The sequence below is a fragment of the Neopelma chrysocephalum genome, unplaced genomic scaffold (assembly GCF_003984885.1).
Source record: "Neopelma chrysocephalum unplaced genomic scaffold, ASM398488v2 Primary Assembly neopelma1_129, whole genome shotgun sequence".
In the NCBI taxonomy this organism is placed as follows: Eukaryota; Metazoa; Chordata; class Aves; order Passeriformes; family Pipridae; genus Neopelma; species Neopelma chrysocephalum.
In genome coordinates this window covers 1,580,635-1,595,055 of record NW_020897791.1, presented here as the reverse complement: position 1 = coordinate 1,595,055, position 14,421 = coordinate 1,580,635, and the positions used below count along the sequence as shown (strand labels likewise).

General features: G+C 43.4%; 1 protein-coding gene and 1 long non-coding RNA gene across 5 annotated transcripts in view; both read right to left on the bottom strand.

The window, feature by feature from the left end:
- TSNARE1 (t-SNARE domain containing 1) overlaps positions 1 to 14,421 on the bottom strand; it is a 477,763-nt gene that overhangs the window by 271,440 nt on the left and 191,902 nt on the right. The window lies entirely within an intron of this gene.
- Positions 719 to 13,456, bottom strand: LOC113974962. The gene is made up of 3 exons (XR_003536716.1): positions 13,370 to 13,456; positions 2,198 to 2,208; positions 719 to 728 (listed from the first exon to the last, which is right to left on the bottom strand). It is a non-coding gene; the product is annotated as an uncharacterized LOC113974962 (long non-coding RNA).

Sequence of the window (14,421 nt, the reverse complement as noted above, 5' to 3'; positions counted from 1 at the left end):
TCAGCAAAGGAAACACAGTTAATGAAGTTACACTGACCCCCCATTTCATTCCAGATGAAAAATTAAGGAGATGTCACCACAAAGCTCACGGAGCAGCCTGGAGGAAGGTTTGATACACGCTGGTTTCCTTGATGGGAAATATGAAGAAACTATTTTAAATGAGCAGCACCAAGGGACACCAGGTTTGCTATAAATCCACCTTTTAGGCACTGTAAAAAGCCTTCATAAACCTCCACATGGAAGTTAATAGATGTTGCACTGTAGATATCAATTATTGAAGCTGTGTGGGTAATGCAAGTGGACTGGCACTTACAGCAAATGTTGAAGATGATGCAAACTCCTCTAACAGTGAAGTAACAGGCAAAGGAACCCAATATTCAGCAAACTCCTGATCTATTTGATTTGCTTCAGTACTATCACTGGCAGAGGCAGTGGAATAGCCTTTGGCTTCTAAGCCAGATGTGTGTGGATCCCACAACTTGGGTTTCTCTTGACATCCCTTTCTTCTCCATCTGAAAACTCCATTTAGATGGGATACAATGATTTTGGGTTTATTCAGCTGGGATTTAAATGCATATTCACAGACAAGTCTATTTAAAACATGGCTGATCCATAGAGTCCAGGTCCAATGAGACCATATCCTTCTAAACAGATAAACATGTTTTTGACCTCACACCTGTCCACAAAGAACGTGATCTTAATATGCTTTTTTTATGTGTTCAAACGTGCTCATGTTCCCAAATCAGCCCCTATAACACACATCCCACTGTCCCACATCTCATCTCATCTCCCTGGGCTCAACCACCACTCTCACATGTCCTAAAGTGAATGAATTAATTTCCCTTCCCTACCATTTCCACACCCACAACAACATGCACTTCACCAAAACCAAACATCAGCCACAAGTTCTCTAATTCTTCAGACAAACAAAACCAAAAAACCCCAAAACAACTTCATACCAAGAGTTTGCTCCTATACCTCTATATCAGTCTCCCTGAATTCCTCAAATCCTGTGCCATGTGCTCTGGGATGACCCCGCTTGAGCAGGGAGGTTGGACCAGATGAGCCACTGTGGTCCCTTCCAACTGACCCATTCTGTGATTCTGTGATTCTGCATCCCCAAAACATGTCCCAGTCACATCCCCTGAACTGGGACATGATCTCCTGCCCCCCTACATCTCCATGCACTTATGAAGCGTGGCCACATACAACCTTCACCTGTCCAACTCCATTAAATGAGAGCAAGATAACAGGACTTATCATTCTGGTTCTTGGATCACATTATATTCCCTGATATGGGATGTCCAAACCACTTCCTCACCCACCTAAAATTCATCCCAGGTTTCCACCCACTACCATGTCCTGAGCCAGAACTGTGGCTCTCAGCCTGCCTGGTACAATAATACTGGGACCAGACTGGGAAGCTGCAAATTGCTGCTGCTTCAGACAGAAAAAAAATGACCTTCATGACTCCTTCTGAAGGTGACAACTTCCAGTGCTGCTGAGAATGACACCTGACTGTTCCACCTACGATGGGCTGGGGACCTCTGCTCTAACCAGTGTGACCAGTTCCATGAGCTCCACAGCAAGAGAAAACCTCAAGTGCCACACAATTTGGTTTTTCTCTCTGTGTTCCACCTCTTCCTCTGCTAGAAGGCACTTTGGAGAACAGTGGGATGCAGATAGGGAAGTCAGCTGGAGGGAAGAGAGCTTTTAAAGTACAAAATGAAGCCCAAAAGTTGATGTTGGTACCAGTGCTGGCGCTTTCTGAACACACTCCCTTGAGGAACTTGTGCCAAGATCTATATTTTCTGATTTTTTTTTTAAGCAAAAAACAGGAGAACAGAAAAACGTGAAAGTAGTATAAGGCAGAAACCAGCTTTAAAATATGTTTGCTTGAGAGGATTTTTTGCTGTGCCTTTATTTGTTTTCATATTGCCCTCTGTTCTCAAAAAGCACGGAACTGACTAAAAGGAATTGTGCTGGGAAGAGAAATGGATCTCAGCAGCCTACTTACTACCTACTGCTCTATCCCATATACTTCATATGCCTCTTTAAATCTGACACCTCTGCAACTTTCTGAACATAAGGGCAAGCTGTGAAGTACAAGGGAAATTAATATACTTATCCTGCACAGAGTGCAACACACTCAAAATATAGAAAAGTATTTAGAGATCAAGAACTCTATCTCCTTCACTGTCTCTTCCACTCACATTTCACTCTGCTTTGCATTGCTTTTCTAGCAACACTTTAATTTGGCAGGCAGACAGATGTACCTGTCTCTTTTTAGCAATTTTTAAGTTTCCAAAACAGGCAAAATCTTAAAAGAAACGCTACTGGCGAGACTCCTCTGCTCATCAGCCCCACATTTCATTAATTTAAAGATCCTTCAGGCTCTCAGGTGACAATAATACATAATTCCCAACGTCCCAGAAGTCGCTCTTCCCCACCACCCTCCAGCTGACAGCAGCCCATAAAGCAGCCCAGTAGTTGGATTACAAAAACACAGGGCACTTTATTGGCCCATAAAACACCCTCAAGAGCAGCCATGTGAATGAAGACCCCGTTTTGTGGGGCAATAAATATTGCACCAGCACCCAAAAGGCACTGCTATTCCAGGAATTGTGCAAATCACCCTCTGTGGTTCATGACAAAATGTCTCAGGCCGTGGCCAGAAGGACCTGAACCTCCACAGGGAGAACAACAATTAAAATGCGCCACCGGTTGTCCAAAAAATTAGACTTCGAAGAGATACTGCCCTAATAAGGAAGGGGTACAAACACATAATAAAAGGATAAACAAACAGAATAAAAGACCTGAGGAAGTCCATTATAAATCAACAGGCTCTGAGCTTTGTTTCAGGCAAGGCAAGACTCTCTGCTGGCAGAAAGCAGTGGATGAAGCACATAATGAACTCAGAGCAACTTTCTGTTTACAGGGAGGGCCAAGGGAGATTTCCAAACGTTCCAATCCATTCAAATGTGAAAACTGTAAGCCCTGTTATCAGAAACCTCTGCTGCTGATAGCAAATTTGTTCTCCAGGGGGAAAATGGATTCAGCTTAAGAACTACTGTTCAGGGGCCGATGCAGGTACTTGAAAGAAAATTACCTGATGAAAGATCAATAATGTTTCTCCTCTCCCTGAATCGAAGTTTCTGTGCAGAATAAAAAATTCCTGGGACTGATTCTCTCCCACCTTGCTAAGCCATTGTAAATGTAACTAAGCAAGGATATTAGATATTTAGGATCATGTGAAAATCACACTACATTTGTGCAGGCACCCAAAAGGGAAAGAAAATATTGAAAGCCACACTCAGTGCACCACAAAAGCAGACAGAGCAGCACAAACATGTTTCCTTGCAGTCTTAGAGCTTAAAAACAGGCTTTCCTACAAAATGGTAAGTATGCTAAGTTTATGCAACAGCTGCCAAAAAGTTGTGCACATGGATCCAGCTGACAGGTTCCCTAAATGAATCCAGCAGCAATATCCATTAAAGGCCCAGTGCACCACAGGAGAGATGTTACTGAAGCATGTGACTGACCTTTCCTTTTAAAATAAAAGGATTTTACATCAAAACAGGGTCAGGTTGAAATGCAAGAAGCTAAGGAGAGTAATCCTAAATATATATAGTTTTTTTTTTCCTTTTCTTTCTCAAACGGACAGAAGAGTTTGTTCAGGTGAAAATGGACTTGTGGAGCACAATGAAAATCTGGAGAACTTTAGACACATGAGACCTTGGGTAAACGGTGATGGCTTAGCTATTATGGAGCAGAAAGAGATTTTTCCCTCCCACTTGTTTGTCAGCTCACTCAAGTCTATCAGTTGGTTTGTGCTGTGCTAGGAGGCAAATATCAACTCCAAACTGCTGGACTGCTTTTGAGGGATCTGAATTAACAATCCCATCACTGTCCAAATAAAACCCATTGAAATTAAAAGTTGACGATAATCCATTAGATGTGGGGTCCTGCCCTTGGGTCACAACAACCCCATGAATTGTTACAAGTTTGGGACAAAGTGGCTGGAAAAGGACCTAGGGGTGCAAAGCATGAGCCAGTGTGTGCCCAGGTGGGCAAGAAGGCCAAAGGCACCTGGGTTGTATCAGCAATAATGTGGGCAGCAGGACTAGGGCAGGGATTGTCCCTCTGTGCTGGGAACTGGTGAGACCACAACTCAAACCCTGGGTTCATTTTTGGGTCCCTCATGACAAGACAGACATTGAAGGGCTGGAGTGTGTCCAGAGAAGGGCAACAGAGCTGATGAGGATCAGTTGAGGGAACCAGGAGTGCTCAGCCTGGAGAAAAGGAGGCTCAGGGAGGACCTTTTCACTCTCTACAACTCCCTGAAATGAGCCTGTAGCCAGGTGGGTGTCGGACTCTTCTCGTAGGTAACAAGTGACAGGACCAGAGCAAATGGTCTCAAGCTGCACCAGGGCAGGTTTAGGTTGGATATTGGGAAAAAATTCTTCACTGAAAAATATGACAAGCATCAAAAGAGTGTGCCCAGGGCAGTGGAGTCACCATCCCTGGAGGGATTTAAAAGATGTGTAGATGTGGCATTTGGGGACGTGGTTGAGTGGTGGACCTGGCAGTGCTGGGTTAGTGGTTGGACCAGATGATCTTAGAGGCCTTTTCCAATCTTAATGATTCTATGATTCTAAATAATTTTACTATTCTGTGATTAGAAAACAGACTCCCCCATGCTGAAAAAGAAACATCTCCTGTCCTTGTACTCTTAATCTTGGACTGACTATAAGACTGTACTGCCACGTTCATTAAGTCCCTTGGCTTTTGGGGACTGAAAACCTCTCATATACTGGATTTTGGATCATTTGATGTTATCCCAAATGGACTTTATTACTATCCTTAACTCTTAAACTGAGAGCTAATCAGCCAGATTTCCCAAACCAGTTCTTGGGTCTGTTTTCAGGACTCTTCCCAACTGTACAAAACCCAAATGCCAGATGAGATCCAGATTCATAACTCCCAATGCATTTGACATCCAAGCCATCAGTCCAATCACCTACAATCCAGGACTTCATCATCCTGTAGGCACCAAAACACAGAGTGTGGCCCTCTATTTACTTAAAGGTCTGTAGGAATTTAGTGTCTGTTCCTTCCATGGTTTAGAAATACCTGCAAAAGGGAGACAGGCTGATTTCCTGCTCTTGAAGCTCTCTTGCTTTCCAGGCTGACAGGTTCCTGCACAGAGAATCCCACAAAACAGTTCTGCTGCTGCCCACAAGTTGTACCATTTCTTCTGGCTGGAGCATCCATTCCCCTTATCCCAAAACTGTTGGGAAGATGTGAAGATAAGCCAGCTGAAGGCATGAAGTCAGCATGGGTAAGTTCTAAGACATTAATGAACTCCAAAGCCTTCCTTAACTGAGGTCTAGTGTCACACAAGGCTCCCAGAAGCCTGCTCAGAGTTGGCCTTGATCTTGAGCAAGGGCTTGGACCAGATGACATCAGAAAACCATTCCAAACAACACCATTTGTGATGTGTTGAGCCCTGATCAGACCACTGGAATGATGTTTTTCCCCTAAGTTATCACCCTTTTCCTAACCACTTAATTCCAAGGGTAACTGAGAGTTATCTCTGGTCAAAAACCAGAGTTTACCAAAAAGTTTGGAAAGCCCTGAAGCAATCAGGCAATTTAAATAAATAATTAAATATATCATTAAAATAAATAAATAAATCATTGCTTTCTAATTATCTACTTTCCTGCATTAATCATTAAAAAAAATAAAAAATCTGTCATTTCTTGATGGAACATGAAAGAGAACTGGTGGTATTTTTAGCTGTGTTGCCAAACAGAAATATCCTGTCCACACATTCCATCCCATTAGACTAACATTTAGCTGGGTACTTTGTGGTTGTAGGCTCCTCTAAACAACTTGACCAGACAATGGGATCTGGCTTTGTTAGCCCAAGTCTTTCTGCCCATCTCCCAGCCCTGCACTATAGGCAGCCCCTGCTGGGCCCAAAACCAGCTGCAGCCATTCACAACCCTGCCTGTTCCTGTGACTTCACCGTCACAGTCTCAACTTCAGCTCAGCCAGATTTTGGCAGATTTTACATCCTCGGTGAGATGTGATTTTCTGCTGTAGAAGTGCCTCATAATCTCGTCACCCAGATGGGTCTTTGTCACCTGCTCCCCACCCAACTGCAGACAGGGTGCAGGATGATGCTGGATCTCCTCTTCCTCTTCCCTCCAGCTACGAGGACACTTTTCCTTTGGAGAGGGCACTCTGCCAACAGCTCAAAGGAGCCTCATGCAACCAGTGGCATCTCACCCACGGTGTGATGAGTGGATGTGCCTCTCTGACACAATGTCTCTGTCACACCAGCAGGATCTTGATTTTAGTTCTGAAACACTTTCCTTACCAAACAGACTTATAGAAAAGGACCCTTTTACTATCTTGTATAGGAGATAAAAAAATTTCTATCAGTGCAGGATCTCATCTGCCCTAAAAAAATTGCCTAAAAGGAACTTGCTGAATCAGCTGCATTCATTTGATTACTCCATATCAATCTCTTACATTAATGTATTCATTTAATGCCACTTTGGAAGTGAAGTGTGCCTTATTATTTTTATTATTTTGGAGGTTGGAAGATGTCAGAGATAACTAACAAAGAAAGGTCTTTGGGACTGTATCCCAGAGAACAGAAAATAAAACCAGCAATCTACAGCAGCAGCTTTTGAACAATGACATGAAATCAACTTTTCAAATGCCTGAATGTGCAGCAGGGAACCTGACGGGGGTGTAGGGACTTTTTTCCTAAGGGAGATGAAAACACTGCAGAAATATTTCTCTTTCCTTCTCTGCCTCCCCTCCCTGGAGACCTGCCTTTTTAGCACTCTCACTGTTGGGGTTGTAGCTCCCCAAATGCAAAGAGGATGACAAACAGCAGGTGAAATTATTTGAAAAAGAAAAAGATCAATTAATCTCCAAGTTGAACCACCTTCTTTTTCTCATAGACCAAAATAAAATCAATATTTAAAACAGACAATCCAGTAATTTACCAACTCCCCTGTTAACATGAAAGGCAGCATGTCTTCAGCTCCCCTTGGCTCATGGTTCCAGCTCCATTACTTGGCACAGCAAGCTGAGACTTGCCCAAATTTTCATCTATTCAGCATTAGTTCAAGCTGCAAAAGTTCCTACCTCTATGTATTTGGGAATTAGCCATTGAGGAACTGTGATACAGTGCTAAGGGAAGTCCATAATTTTATTATTAAATAAGACTTTCTATCACTTCATGTTTCCTGTGTCGTATTGAGAGCCCTGATAGTCATTCAAGCCAAAACAAGTCCTTTATTATTTCCCAACCAGCCTGGTACTGTCCAAGACAGTAAATTAGAGACTATAAAAAAATCTACCAGAGTTTAGACAATATCCTTTGTTAGAAGAGCCCAACAGTTCAGTAACAGCTCTTGTGGTCTCTTGAGAAAATCTGTTTGCAGATGGGATGGTTGGAGGAAATTCAAGGTATTTCAGTTAATTGCTAAAAACTCAGAGCATCTGAGAGTCCCTCTGAAGCCACACAGATGTTAAGTATTAATAATAAAAAAGTAATAAAACTGTGGGATCAGGAAAAAGCACTGACCATAACAAAAGCCATTTCATAGATGTTGGCTTTTGCCATGTTCCCTATTCAGCAAAATCAAATTTTTTTTGTTAAAGAAAATAACTTTTCCTTACCTGCATGACAGGATGAAATCTAACACTGTGACTGCACTGGCTGATATAAGTATTTCTTCAGATGTTGACTGAAGGAACAAACACATTTTTTTTAAAAAGCTTGAGGAAATAACCTTAAAAAGGAGATGTTTTCCTACCCTGCATTTTCTGTTGGTTTCTTATTTTCACAAAGATCAAAAAACTCAGGTCACCAAGGCCTGCTTCCTTCCAGCCAAATATCCACCTCTCTCACACCAGATGCCCCTTTCAACATTCTTTTATTTTTGTTTTCTATTTCACAACTAACTCCAAGGACAAGTTTTGCTGCTCACTGACAGCACTGCCCAGGTACACCCTGGTCCTGCAGAGAGCACAGCATTTGCTTTTCCTTTTCTAGTACTATTTTAGAAAATGCATTAGTGAGCCAGGTTACTTCTGGTTTAACATTCTGGCTTCTTCTCTGCTTCATTTCTGCCTTCCTGTTAGACTCAGACTTCTTTTCTCTTATTTTGTGTAACTTGTCTATTGGGGTTGGAGGTTCTTGGAAGCATCACCCAGTCCAGCAAAATGATGCTCTCATTTGGGCTCTCACTGCTCTACAAATACTAACAAACAATATTGAAATCTCATTTTAGGACCAAGATGTAATTGGGTCTGAACTTACCTCCGGTCCTACACTGATGTAATTCCATTACCTTTAATGGAATTACTCTTGATTTGCACTGGTGTCTTGAATTGAACTTTTGCTTTTCAGGATTTATGTATCTTGTTTTCCTACCATTTAAACAAGAAGCCAGACAAAGTCATTTCCACCTCATTTTTTTTTCCCCTCAATAAATTCAAGCATTATTATAGTTTATCTCTGTGACCTCCACTTGCTCTTGTACATCATCCATCTAATTATTCACGGCTCCTGCAGGACATTGCATTCCAGTATCTTCTATTTATAACCCAAGATGTCTGAGAACAAAAGGGGACAGGGTTCTTCAGGATATGCCTTTCTGGCCTTGTTACAATTTCTCTTCCTCGTTTCCAGGTGCTCTCTGCCCACAGCCTCTCCTTTATCCTCCTAAAATTTGTGTTCTATCCTTTAATTACAGCTTCTCATGACCCACCTTGTGACTGTTGAAAGGAAGATCCAAAGGGGCACTGCAGAAAATTTGTGGCTTAGTAGAAACATAAAGAGACAATTTATACCATCCAGTTTTTGGTTGAGAAAATTTATGGAGACCATAACTGGTGATGTGGTGGGTGATCAGAAAGTAAGAGGTGGGGGACAGGCTTCCAGTTCATCAACAAAAACACTCTGTAAATGATACTAAATTATTTAGCAAGATAGTTGTGGATTAGTGTTGTAAATTAAAAAGAAAGGGGAGTGATAAAATAAAGGACTGAATATACCTGGATACAGTCACCAAATGGGAATAATCCAATCAAATACAGGCAGTTATATGTCTTGGTTGACTAAAGAGCATTTTTGTGTGACCAGCTCAGTGAAAATACCTCTGCTGACACGTGTGAATCCCACTTGGTAGGAGAGGGGACCTGCTCACCTCTTGCCCCTGCCCATCTTCCCAGGGCTGGAGCATTTCCTCTTGTTCTGTGAACATCTCCTCAGAAAAGAGCAGTTTAAAAGCTTTTCAGAGATCTGCTCAACCTCTCTTTCATTTCACAGGGGGAGTCAAATGTAGCACCAAAGCCTCAGTGACTGGTTTCCTCAGTTAAGCAACTCAAGGATCTTTGTTAATTGTACTTTTTTCCTTATATTTTTCTGGCATTGGCTTCTTACCTTCTCTTCTTTTCACTCTTTCCCTGATTGATTTAAGAGCTGCTACTTTACCTCCTTGCAGGGGCTTATACTCTGTAATCAACTCACTTCTCAGCCTTATTTCTGAAAAACAAAACAGACTGTGCTCCAAGGTTCACTGAGAAACATTTTTTTTTTTTAAATAGATCTTGATTATGTCTTGTCTTTCCTTAGGATCTTTATTTTATAGTTGTACCACAATCTTTTAAAATTGTGAACACTGAAAATATTCCCTTATGTCCTGCTGCATAATTCCTTAGAGTGAGACAAAAAACATCTTCCTTCTCCAAGCTCACTAGTTAAATTTTCATACACCCAGGAATGCCATTCCTGGGAAATCCTGCTGAGTTCATCAGGTCAGTGTTTTGCAACCTGCAGCCCTGTTTTAAAAAAATGGTTCATATCGCTTTCTCTTTGCAATAACTTTGTGCTTGGCTGTTCAGAAACATTCTGCCAGGCAGGACTCAGCCTGTAGAACCATGTGCAGCTCCTCCAGGCCCCTCAGCAACTTCCCTGATCTTTGTGCCAGCTCTGAATTTTAGTGGAAATATTTTCACAGCCACTTAGCACTGACAAGTGAAATCACTTACGAGGATCAGGCCTGATGGCAAACACAGAGAAAACCCATTAGAAATGCTCAGTTTTGATTCCAGTTAACTTTGCAGAGCTGTCACAGTCCTTATCCTGCCTTTCAAATCCAGCAGACCACGGAGGAAAACTCCTCTTAGGTGTGTCCGTGTGTACTGGGAGAAGAGGCAGAGAGCTTTGGGAAATACAAATGCTTTTAGGTGACAAGGGAGTGTTAGTTCCTCATGAGAGTGAGACCTGGGCATTTATCCTTCTCCCTTGAGTATCTTCTTCCTTGAAAAGGGAAGCAGGTTGTATAAGCCACAAGAGACACAGTACATGCAGCTAGATCTCATCCTGGACAACTATCCTGTGTGATAGATATATATACATATATAAGCAGCCTTTGACACTGATTCCCACAGCCTTCTGGAGAAATTGGCTGCTCATGGCTTGGATGGATGAACTGTTCACTGGGTAAAAAACTGGCTGGATGGGTGAGCCCGGGGAGTGGTGGGAATAGGAGTTTAATCCAGTTGGCAGCCAGTGACAAGTGGGTTCCCCCAGGGCTCAGTTTTGGGGCCAGTCCTGTTTAATATCTTTATCAATGGCCTGTTGAGGGGATCAAAGGCACCCTCAGTCAGTTTGCAGATCTCACCAAGCCGGGTGGGAGTGTTGATCTGCCGGAGGGCAGGAAGGCTCTGCAGAGGGATCAGGACAGACTGGATCAATGGGTTAAGGCCAGTGGTATGAGGTTAAGCAAGGTTCAGTGCCAGGTCCTACCCTTTGGTCACAACAACCCCCTACAGCAGCACAGGCTGGGGCAGAGTGACTGGAAATTGGCCCAGTGGAAAAGGACCTGGGGATGCTGGTGACAGCAGCTGAACATGAGCCAGGGTGTGCCCAGGTGGGCAAGAAGGGTAATGGCACCTGGGCTGTGTCAGCAATAGTGTGGGCAGCAGGACCAGGGCAGTGATTGTTCCTCTGGGCTGGCACTGGTGAGGCCACACCTTGAATCCTGGGATCACTTTTGGGTCCCTCATGACAAGAAAGACATTGAGGGGCTGGAGTGTGTCCAAGGAAGGACAACAGAGCTAGGGAAGGGTCGGGAGCACAAATCTGATGAGGAGCAGCTGAGGGAGCTGGGGGTGCTCAGCCTGGAGAAAAGGAGGCTCAGGGGAGACCTTCTCATTCTCTACAACTCCCTGGCACAAAGTTGTAGCCAAGTGTGGGTCCATTTCTTCTCCCAGGTAACAAGTGACAGGGTGAGAGGAAATGGCCTCCGGTTGCAGGAGGGGAGGTTTAGATTGGATATTACGAACAATTTCTTTACCAGAAGGGTTGTCAAGCATTGGAAAAGCTGAACAGGACAGTGGTGGACTCACCATCCCTGCAGGTATTCAAAATACATGCAGCTGTGGCACCTGGAGACATGGTTTAGTGATGGACTTGGCAGTGCTGGGTTAATGGTTGGACTTGATGATCTCAAAGCTCTTTTCCTTATCTAAACAATTCTGTGATTCTCTGATTTTGTCACTCTGCACTTGTACAATCCATAACAGATTCCTGTTGTGGGATCTCACCACAAGGGTCAAACGCCCTCACAGCCCCTAAATGACTCTTCCCAGGTGTGTGATGGGCTGAACATCCTTCAGGAGAGCTCAGTTTCACAGAAATCATCTTCTGCCTCCACAAGAGTCGGGGATTTAATACCTTGCTAGTCCATCTTTACCTGCAGCAGGCAGTGAGGAGGTACATATGGCACTTTGTCCCCTCCACAGACAGGGATCATTCCTGGGACTAATGAGGTAAGTGGAAGTGTCTGCTGTTGGCAGCAACAGGACATGAAAAAACAACACATCTTGTTGTGCACAGCACACTGTTAAAAACTGTTATTATGGGCTATCAGCCCAACCCACAGATGCACCTTAATTAGAGGAATTTAAGAGTCTTAATTAATGTCACTCAAAACTTTAGATATTAAAATCCATTTGCAGAACAGTAAGGGTGAGAATCCTGCATTTATTCTGCGTTTTTTGCTAAATGTTTCTAAATTCAACTTCCTATTAGCTGAGAGCACCAATCCTTGTCAACTTTGCTCTGCTTCTTCATTGGCCTGAGCCAAAGTTGGACTGATCTGCCAAAAAAACACCTTTGATGCCCATATTCCCTGGATTTTGCAGGGACAGGAGAGGTTTTCCTTATTCTTATTGAAAGGGAATTGTTTTAAAAGCTGAGATGCTGCTGATGCAATCCTGTTTCTTTAGAAAGAAAATGCACAAAGATCTGCTCCTCAAGTTCAATAAAACAAGGAAAACAAAACAAAACAAAACAAAAAAAAAGAAACTACTTGGTTTCTTTTCAAGCTCTGTGGCCCAAAGCCTTCTATCCATCCAAGTGCTTCCATGACCATCCCTCCAGTGTCTTCTCTTTTGCATCCTGCAGGGTGAGAGCTTTTATCATCTGCATAATGGAGCTTAACTGTTCCTTGTGGTTATCCAGAGGAAAAAGCAGCCTACATCAGTCAGCTTTGGGAGAGGGAGGTTATCACAGAGCACTTACACTTGTGGGACCCAGTCATATATTTCTAAATACTTCAGAAAATAAAATTACCCCTGAAACCTCTGTTGGCTTTTTGTTGCTGCAATTACTGACTGCAGAACTAAAGGTGCTGCTAATGCTGGGGTAAGGTGTGATTCCACTTCTGATTGACTTCACATTTCTGCTTTGTCTTGTTTTATTTTTTTCCCCCCTAATGTTCTCCCTTATGCAAGACCTTGAGTATTTATTTTGACAGCTTACATTATTCAGCAAGCAATTAAACTTTCAAATGTATTGTGTTCTCATAGCTTAAAATAGCTTTGGTAACATCAGTAGGGTTTCTCAATCCCCCACACAACGAAGATAAAGAACATCTCTGTTGAATTTCTTTTTTTTTTTTCCCAGATTGCTTTTTTTAAGCAAATACAGTATTTTAGAGAGTCTTCATGTTTTGACGTCTTTACACAAACCAATCAAATACTACCTGTGGAAATTCCCAAAAAGTTAAAAAGGCAACAGGTAAAGAGAATGTGATACAGGATAAAGGAAGGAAACACATGGAGTGTGAGGAACAAACTAGACTGATCAACTCTGTAGGTCCCTCTTGTTCATGACCCTACCTGTCCTCTGAACTCTCCTGGGTTAAAAGACAGAATTAAACTAATTGTGTTGTGTGATGAAGGGAAACAACGCCAAAAGCATTTTGCTTTGCCAGCTTCAACTCCAGAAGGGTCACAGAAGACACAGGACAGTGATGTCTCCACCTGCCACAGATAGTTGAAAGTGACTGCAAAACAGAGACCTGAACCTCTTCTGGATTGTCCCCAGTCAATCACAAAATGGGTTGGCTTGGAAGGGACTTTAAAGATCAGCTCCTCTGCCATGGGCAGAGACACCTTCCACTAGCCCAGGTTGCTCCAAGCCCCGTCCAGCCTGGCCCTGAACACTTCCAGAGATGGGGCAGCCACAGATTCTCTGGGCAACCTTTGCCAGGGCCTCTCCACCCTCACAGGGAAGGATTTCTTCCTGATATCCCATCTAACCCTGCCCTCTCTCAGTTTGAAGCCATTCCCCCATGTCCTGTCACTCCAGGCCCTTGTCCCAAGTCCCTCTCCAGCTCTCCTGGAGCCCCTTTAGGCACTGGAAGGGGCTCTCAGGTCTCCCTGGAGCCTTTTCTTCTCCGGGTGAACACCCCCAGCTCTCCTAGTCCAACTCCAGAGCAGAGGGGCTCCGGCCCTCGGAGCATCTTTGTGGTTGTTCTCTTGACTTGTTCTAACAGGTCCACATTTTCATTGCCTTGAGGCCTGCAAACCCCAAAGCCTTTGAAGAAATCCTTTCAAGAACACAAGGAAATATAAGCTACCAAACCCCAAAACCTTGCAGTTTCTCCACATTCCCAAATACAACTCCAGTGCTGTTTTCCTGCTTTTACCGTTTCTCTAAACCTCCACGTTTTGCTGGCTGAAAAACAAGCTTTTGTGTCATCTACTCTTCCTTTTGTGCTGGCAATCACCTCCCACGTCAGTGCCACCTCTGCTCAGGGCTGGGGCCGGGGGTGGGGATGCAAGGGAGTGCTGATGTTCCTGACCCGCTAATCCACAGGCAGCGATTTGCTGCTCAATTCCAGGACAACATTAAGGCGACTAATTTGCTTCTCCTGTCAGACAGCGCTTAAGGAGAGCTGGGATGGCTTTTAGACAATTCCTGCTGGCTTTGGAGTGGGATGGAAAGCATCAGGAAAAGTGTTATACCAGAGGTTTTGGGTTTGTTTGCAGCTCCACAGTATTGGAAAGAGAGAAGGAAAGGGAAAAGGAGAAAGGGAA